Below are 8,920 nucleotides of genomic sequence, written 5' to 3' on the forward strand. Positions count from 1 at the left end.
ATGGGTAGATGACGCCAGGTTTCCATTTACATAAAGGAACACCAATCCTCATGAGAAAGACCTCACCTTAAGTTAAGGGAGACTTGACCCTGCCCCAACTTTTTATTGAAAAAAATTTTTTCAGAAGATTAAAAGAATTTACCCACCACTTAATTCAATAAGTGCTAGCATTTTGCCATATTTGTTTTATTTATTTATCTTTTTTGACATCCACTGATGGTTGTTGCCTGAATCGATTATTTCATTAAGGGGCAGGGGGTGCCAAATGGTGATTTTCTGATTCTACCATTCTTTCTACATTTATTATCACTATCTAGCATTCTTCAATAAAGAGGAGCTTTCCTTTATCAACTGGAGATGAATTAAGTTTTTCCTAAAAAGGCAGAATAAATAAATGCTTAATTTTTTAAACTAGGGAAGATTTTTCAGGAACCTATGTTTGATTGAAGGACATTTGGCCAGCATTGTAGTGGACAGATGATCTGAGCATAGCAGAGGCTTATGCATTTAGTTCTACAGCCCAACTCTCAGACTCAGAATGATAGAGCATGGTAGCTAAAGTGGAAAATTTGGTGTAGGAATTATAGTGGCTGTAACACTGAGAACAGAAAGTGTCAGCAGCATCAGTTGCAAGGCTTGGGAAGTGTCAGAGGACAGGACCCATGGCACAGACATCGGCAGGTTCCATCAGGACTGGTACCTGTTGGTGGGTCCCAGTAGCTAGCTATAGTGCCGCCGGTGGCCACGGCAGCTTGGCTGCTGTTTTGTTCATTAGCAACGCCGGGAACATCAGCAGCAGACGAGCAAATGGCGCCAACCAAGTGGGTAATCAAGAGGATTTTTCTGTAGAGCATCCATGAGGCAGCCGTTGGGGCACCCAAAGCTGTTGCAGGGAAACTGGAGCTCTTGAAGTGCGGGTAGAGTCCGAATCTGAGTCAGAGACATACGGATTTGGGAGACTTACTACTTTACTCTTGGACTGGTGTGACCTGGGGAAAAAGTGCTGCATCTTACCAAGAACAGAAAATGGTGAAGAAAGGGTTCTTTTTAGGCAAAGGAAACTCAAGGGATAAAGTGATGTATACAATTTGAAAAGCAGGGAGATGATGGCAGGTGGATTAGATTGAAAGAGAAAATCCAAAGATACCAGTTGACTAGTTGAGGGAAGCAGGAAATCCGTCGGTATTTCAGGACAGGCTTAGGGAAGCTAACCTCTGGCAGAAGTCGGTAGTGCATGGATGGCTGAAGGGCCAGTTTTCTGATCCACAAGTATATCTCTCTCCATTTGTTCAAATCTTCTTTTCTGCTTCTCAGTGCCATGTGATTTTTTAATGGTAAACACTGTTTCAATTAAAGAAAAATTAAAAGTTTATTCCCGATAGAATCCACATCCCCTGAAGAGTTAAAATGGTCTGAATATAAGGTTTCTTCTAATCTGTACTGAACATAGGGGTTGTGGTTACTAAAAGTTAGTCAAACCATATATAGGAAGTAAACTAATGATTGCTTTTTCCTTCCACTTTAAGGATTTTTTTTTTTTAAGGGAAGGCCGTTTTTTTTTTAACATCTTTATTGGAGTATAATTGCTTTACAGTGGTGTGTTAGTTTCTGCTTTATAACAAAGTGAATCAGTTATACATACACATATGTTCCCATATCTCTTCCCTCTTGCATCTCCCTCCCACCCTCCCTATCCCACCCCTCTAGGTGGTCACAAAGCACCGAGCTGATCTCCCTGTGCTATGCAGGGAAGGCCATTTTTATTAAACTTGTACATTTTACTTCTTCCTTTCAGAATCCTAATGAAAAAAACATGTTTCTGCTTACTTTAAAAAAACAAAACAAAACAGAAAACAAACAAAGGAAAGTATTAAACATTACTTTTGTGATCAGAAAGGAGACAATAGGATTCAACATAAGCTAAGAAAACTATACGTGGAGCAAAGAAATAAATCGAAGAGGAACCGACTCCCATCTAGGGCTAGACCATTTGCAAAGTGCACAGCCCTTCTCTAAGAGAATTTCCAAAGCAAACCCATCCCGGGAGACCAGGGAGCAGCCCTCTTACCTTCTGGATTAACAAACAGACCAAAAGCCCTAATGATCGTGCAAATACAAACCAATCACTCTATTTGAAAAAGCACAGATGCGTTCAACACTTGTCTCCCCTCCCTTCCCAGATTCTCTTCATTAACGGGGGATTGAGGAGGGCAGCCCCTTGGCGACAGGGCATTCACAGGACGAAAGTGTTCTTCACCAGGAGCTCTTTGTCGCCCCCAGAGCTCCACACGGTGCGGGGGGCGCGCTCCTGGTTCCTGCGCCCCACCCTGATCAGGCAGACCGCAGAGGCTCCCAGCAAGAGGATCGGGACCATCACGAACAGCCCTGCCAGGACCACCACTTTAGTGCGGGGCGGGGCAGGACACAACTGCTTGCCGAAGCAGCGCTGCATGCACTCCTCCTTGGAGAGGTAGCTGTTTTTATTGCCCGGCATCCGCTGCAGGTGAAGTTATCACAAGAGTTCTTCTCGGCATTAAAGTACCAGCGTGGGAAGGATGCGCGGCAAGCCCCAGGGACAGCCTTGACAGTGCAGTATTCTTCATAGTTGAAAATATCACTGGACAGGTCATCAGAATCCTGCCTTCCAGGAACACTTGGGACAGAGGAATCCGCTCCATTCCTGGACAGATCATCGATGGTGTTGACTGTGACACCAGCGCACTTTGCAAGACACTCCTCCTTGGTCATGTAGTTATTGTCATTCCCTCCGCAGCCTCCATACACAAACTGCTGGCAGGATCCCTCAGTGACATTGTACCGCCACTTAGGGATGGAGGCCCGGCATTTCCCCACACTCTTCGAAACTCGGCAAAAGTCTGTGCAGCTGTGTGTGGCTGGAGAAACACCTCACTCTTAGTAGATGCCCTTGCTTCCATGGACGCCACATTCTCCGTCAGCCGCCTCAGTGGGAGAGGAGCAGCGATGCCAGCAGGGCGAGAAGTGCCCAGTACCACCACCTCAGCCCACACAGCTGCGCCGTGACGGGCTCCACCCCTAGGATTTTTTTTTGAAATATAAAAACAAAGTGACTTTTTGTCACACTTCCCCTAAACATTGGTTTATCCATGGAGAAATGGAAACTTTTTCTACTGGAAGAAAGTAAGCTGAGAACTACTGCTGTGTTTGGTTCTATTTTTATTATTTATTAATCAAATATACATAGACTGAAAGGAAAATAAAAAAACAAGCTATGCATTAAATCATGGCAAACAGTCTGTATTGTAATCTGCATTTCATAAAATTAAGGAGTGATTTTATACAAATCCCCTCAAAATTAATAAAATTAAATTATGCTTAGCATTCAACTAAGTGATTGTAATTCAGCATAGTGGAACTATCTTTTTTTACTATAAAAGCTACCATGTGTTTATGGAGTGGCAATACAGTAATTAGTAAAAGTGTTTGGTTTTGTCAGTGATTTTTTTCCCCTTGAGTGGAATTAATCAGTTTTTATACTCTGTAAGCAGTCATTGAATCATTCTTAGCTCTGTGTCAGCTAATTTAGTCAGGTGATGAAATCATCACAAGACTTTTTTGAGAACTCTAGACCTTCCAAAGTGGCAGAAAGTTAATTGTTGCCTCAACAGTACTAACAGGAGCATTGGGCATGCACAATTCTGTGGCTGCAAGGAAAGTGAGCAGCACAGTGGTGATATTTAGTGGACTTCATGTTCAGAAGAAGCCTCCTCCCAGAATCCATCATGTAATCCTTAATTTAGAAGCAGGTGAACCATAGTGCTAACCAGAGAGCAAGTGAAGTGCAGAAACAAGAGCCGAAGATGTTCTCTAAGTCTTTTTCTTAAAAATAAATTTATTTATTTATTTACTTTTGGCTGCGTTGGGTCTTCGTTGCTGCGCACGGGCTTTTTCTCTAGTTGCAGTGAGCGGGGGCTATGGTTCGTTGCGGTGCGCGGGCTTCTCATTGCAGTGGCTTCTCTTTGTTGCGGAGCACGGGCTCTAGGCGCAAGGGCTTCAGTAGTTGTGGCTCGCAGGCTCAGTAGTTGTGGCGCACGGGCTTAGTTGCCCCACAGCATGTGGGATCGTCCCAGACCAGGGCTCGAATCCGTGTCCCCTGCATTGGCAGGCGAATTCTTAACCACTGCGCCACCAGGGAAGCCCTATGTTCTCTAAGTCTTGAAGTGATCTTAGGCAGTTTGTAAATTGGTGTATATTGTCTTCAGCATCCTTTCACTTCTCTTATCTGCTTCTCTTCTACTTCATAGTGCTTGGTGCTAACTACCCTAGATACCACATTGCCCCAGTCCATCCAAGCCTATCTTCTCCCGTCAAAGCTCTCTTTGCACCAAAATTACCTACATTCCTGTTTTGGAGAGTCTCTGATATTAGAAAAAAAGTAACTTTACTGTAGTGATTTGCCCTAATGAGTACATGGATTATTAATAGCCAACCTCTTAACATTTTCAGATATAATTGTTATTTTAAAGAAGAATGCCTGTTCAAATGAATTTAAATTTGAAAGAATTTCTTTCATTATTAGGATGTAAAAAAAAAAATCCAGGCCGTTTCAAGAGGGCATTTTTGGGGAGGGTAGGAGTGAAAGCAGTTTGGTTATCTCTTGGAGACCAGATCTGCATGTACTTAGAAACGTGAGCTATTCAGCCTTTCCACAGTTTTTACTTCCCTATGTGAAGAGCCTATAAGTTCTTAAGCTCTCAGTTCTTTCACACTGTCTCTTTTGATGATGGTGGCAGGGATGTTGGTTTTATTGTATGAGTTGTTTGAAAAGTCTTTCCTGTACCTTGGTAACTAGGTTGCTAAGTGTCTTTGTTATTAGGTCTCTGTCTTGAGAGACTTAGTTGAGGAGGAAAAACAGATGAAGAAACATATGTAATAAGCACTTTAATAAAAAAGTTTCTTAGAGGAATTGACATTTGACTTTACTGATTAATTCAACAAATATTAACTAGGTGCCTGCTATGTGCCAAGTACAGCCTAGGTGCTGGGAATACAGTGATTAATAAGATAGGCTTGGTCCCTGGCTCCATGGGGCTTACTATCTAGTGGTTCCAGACAGTGGGCTGCAGGCAACATGTCCTCAGGGAAATGGTTATTACATAGAGGTCAGACAAAATGCAGAGACTTTCTTTCATATTCCATGATGGTAAAGTGGCATTCCGTATGCAATGGAAAAATAGCCAATCAAGTTATCTTGTGTGATTATATGGAACTATGTACTCACTGAGGAGGAAGCTCTGGGGAATCAGATAGCTGTTGCCATAGTTCAGTTTAAAGGGGAACAGGTGTGATGGAACCATGATGGGTGCCTTTAATCGCATGGGGTAATTTAACGCAAGCAGGTGACATACTCAAATTGCAAAAGTGTTGCCTTAATGGAATAAAACTCAAAAGCCTTTATGGGAGAGTGTTGTCAAAATCTCTTATTGCTTGTAGTCATAGGGCTGAGGTAACTGAAAACCAAATTCAGAGACTGATTCTGTGATTTGGTAAATTACATTAGTATGTGAATCCACATACTTTGCCAAGCATTTTATATGAATGTCAGGGTTAGCTAGATTAGGGAAGAGTGGGGTCTTGACAAATGGAATAGCAGTATATGAGAGACATCAGGGCTTAGAGAACCCCAAACTCCTAGATTTATCTAAAACAGACTTCTTATCTGTGGCACTGTTAACATTTTGGAATGGATTATTTTGCTCTGGGGGGCTGCCCTGTGCATTGTGAGATGTTTAGTAGCATCCCTGGCCTCTATCTACCAGATGCCAGTAGCACCCCATCCCTGAGTCATGGCGATCAAAAATGTCTCCATATATTGCCAAATGCCTGCCCCCCTGGTGAGGCAAGGGAGGAAATTGCCTCTGGTGTGAGAAGCGTTGGATAAGTGTTACCTATTGTGCAAACCTTGCCTAAGGAAACCATGACTCATTGAGGGAGAAAACTGAGAAGTCGTCTCATGCTCCATCTCTCATTATTGCTTATCTGGTAATTCAAACTTAACGTTTTGTTTAAATCATATTAAATATTTTATAAAACTAAAACAAATTACTAATTCTAGAATTAGTATCCATCTGTCAGTGTAAAATACATAGCTTGCTTCATACTTGTTATATCTAGACATATATACACACAGACTTAAGAGTAATATGAATTATTTAATATTACAAAGTGTTTCTCAGTTGCTATGTATAATGGTATTGAATAGTATGCTAATTAGTGCATATCACTGGATACTCCAGCTAGAATTTGAAGTGAAATTTAAAAAAATGGACATCCGACACTCTGAGACTTTAATATGCAAGTACCTATTTCATCCGTGCTCTCAGAGAGAAAGATTTGTCAAACTAATTAATTTGTATTTTCTCTTACGGAAGTGCTTCTGCTGTTCATATTCCTTCTGTAGCAAAGTCTGTGTTTGACAGCAGAAGCACAACCCACACTCCTATACAACATTCAGGGTCAGTCACCTTTTATTTAGAGGAGAAAGAAGGACAAGAGCAAGCGATGAGGAGAAGCATCTCCAAATGAAGTTAGTGTCACAAAAGGGACACATTTAAGGTTATAGATTGCAGTGTGCCAGCACTGGGTGCTGGGCCTTGATTGATAACGATACCCATGTGTTCTTTCATGAATTTATTCTCTCCATCTCTCTGATTCATAGGGCTCTCTAACAAGTGGGGCCCAGGCACGCAGTTCTAAGGCTGGCATTGGGTCTTATCATTCAGTGTGCACAGCTTAGGTCCTGCTCCTGTTTCCCAGTAGGGTACCTGCACCACAGCTGTTCAGTTATTCTGCATTTACCAGTTCCAGTCTTCTGCAGGAAGAGTTAATGCCATGAGGGAAGGGAAGTAGAGCTCTATCTCCTTTTCTCCCTTTTATATTTTTATATCTTTTTATTTTGAAATTTTAGATTTACAAAAAAGTTGCAAAGATAGTATGGAGTACCTGTACACACTTCTCCAAGCTTCCCAAAAAGGTAACATCTTCCATAATCAAGCTGCATTTACCAAAACTAAGAAATTAACATGAGTACAATAGTGTTGACAAAACCACAGACTTTATTTGGAGTTTACCAGTTTTTTCACTGATGCCCTTCTCTGTTTCAGGATATTACACTGCATTCAATCATCATGATCCCTTAGTCTCCAAGCTGTGACAGTTTTTTGGTCTTTCCTTGTCTTTTGTGACCTTGGCAATTTTGAAGAGTACAGGTCAGGTATTGTAGGCTGCCCCTCTATTTGGGTTTGCCTGATGTTTGGGTTTGTCATGATTACATCAGGAATATGGATTTGGGGGAAGAATGCCACAGAGATGAACTGCCCTTTTCACTGCATCGTATCAGGAGAACATGACACCAACATGACTTGTGACTGGTGATCTTAAACTTGAGTGCTCACTTGGCTAAGGTGGTGTCTCTGGGTTCTCTCGTTAACTGTGTCTCTCTTTCCATACCCTAGTCTTTAGAAGAAAGTCGCTAAGCCCAGCCCACACTCAAGGGATGGGGCATGTACTTTATTTTTTTAAATTAATTTTTATTGGAGTATAGTTGCTTTACAATGTTGTGTTAGTTTCTATTGTACAGCAAAATGAATCAGCTATACATATAAATATATCCCCTCTTTTTTGGATTTCCTTCCCATTTAGGTCACCACAATGCATTAAGAAGAATTCCCAGTGCTATACAGTATGTTCTCATTAATTATCTATTTTATACATAGTATCAATAGTGTATATGTATCTCAGCCATAAAAGGGAACGAAACTGGGTCATTTGTATAGACGTGGACGGACCTAGAGAGTGTCATACAGAGTGAAGTAAGTCAGAAAGAGAAAAACAAATATCGTATATTAATGCACATATGTAGAATCTAGAAAAATGCTATAGATGATCTTATTTGCAAAGCAGAAATAGAGACACAGATGTAGAGAACAAATGTACAGATACCAAGGGGGAAGGGGGGGTTGGGAGGAATTGGGAGATTGGGAATGTATTTTTTTTTTAATTATTTAATTATTTATTTATTTATGGCTGCATTGGGTCTTCGTTTCTGTGCGAGGGCTAGCTCTTGTTGCGGCAAGTGGGGGCCACTCTTCATCGCGGTGCGCGGGCCTCTCACTATTGTGGCCTCTCTTGTTGTGGAGCACAGGCTCCAGACGCACAGGCTCAGTAATTGTGGCTCACGGGCCTAGTTGCTCCGCGGCATGTGGGATCTTCCCAGACCAGGGCTCGAACCCGTGTCCCCTGCATTGGCAGGCAGATTCTGAACCACTGCGCCACCAGGGAAGCCCGGGAATGTATTTTAAAACTGCATTCTATCAGTCCTTATTTAATATCCCTTCTTACCCTGCCCTCCTCCCCCCACTTCCAAAAGTCCACTTAGTCCCTGAGCCTTTGGAAGATTCTGTGGTATACATCAATTTAGTTCTTGGCTTTCCCCACTATATCCTAAGTCACTTTTCCACATTCCAGCCTTAATATTTTGTTGCTATTGTCTCCTCTTCTCTTCTCTCTGGATTTATAGGTTTGTGAGTTAAAAAAAAAATCCCTCTACCGTACTTTCAGTGGAGTTTCAGAGGAAGTGAAATTGAATTATTATACTCAATCTGCCATCTTTATCTGGAAGCCTCGGGGGAAACAATTTTTAATCATCAATACTGACACTTAATCTGCATTATTTGCCATTTCTGTTTGTCATAATTCTACCATTGATATAATCCATAGAATCACTGAATGCTTTTTTTTGGTACCATTGTTGTGTTTCATAAAACATTGTGATCAGTCAAGAAACTCAGTTCACAGCTAGAGAAGTAAGGCTTCTAGTATTGGTTGGTGTGATTGGCCCTGATTATCAAAGGGTTACTGTATTAGGGTTACAGTATTAGGG

At 41.6% G+C, this 8,920-nt stretch overlaps 1 pseudogene; it reads right to left on the minus strand.

The window, feature by feature from the left end:
• Positions 1-2,201: 2,201 nt before the first annotated feature.
• Positions 2,202-5,357, minus strand: LOC103017174 (kunitz-type protease inhibitor 2-like; annotated as a pseudogene).
• Positions 5,358-8,920: the final 3,563 nt, after the last annotated feature.

This window comes from Balaenoptera acutorostrata, chromosome 6 (assembly GCF_949987535.1).
Source record: "Balaenoptera acutorostrata chromosome 6, mBalAcu1.1, whole genome shotgun sequence".
Classification (NCBI taxonomy): domain Eukaryota; kingdom Metazoa; phylum Chordata; class Mammalia; order Artiodactyla; family Balaenopteridae; genus Balaenoptera; species Balaenoptera acutorostrata.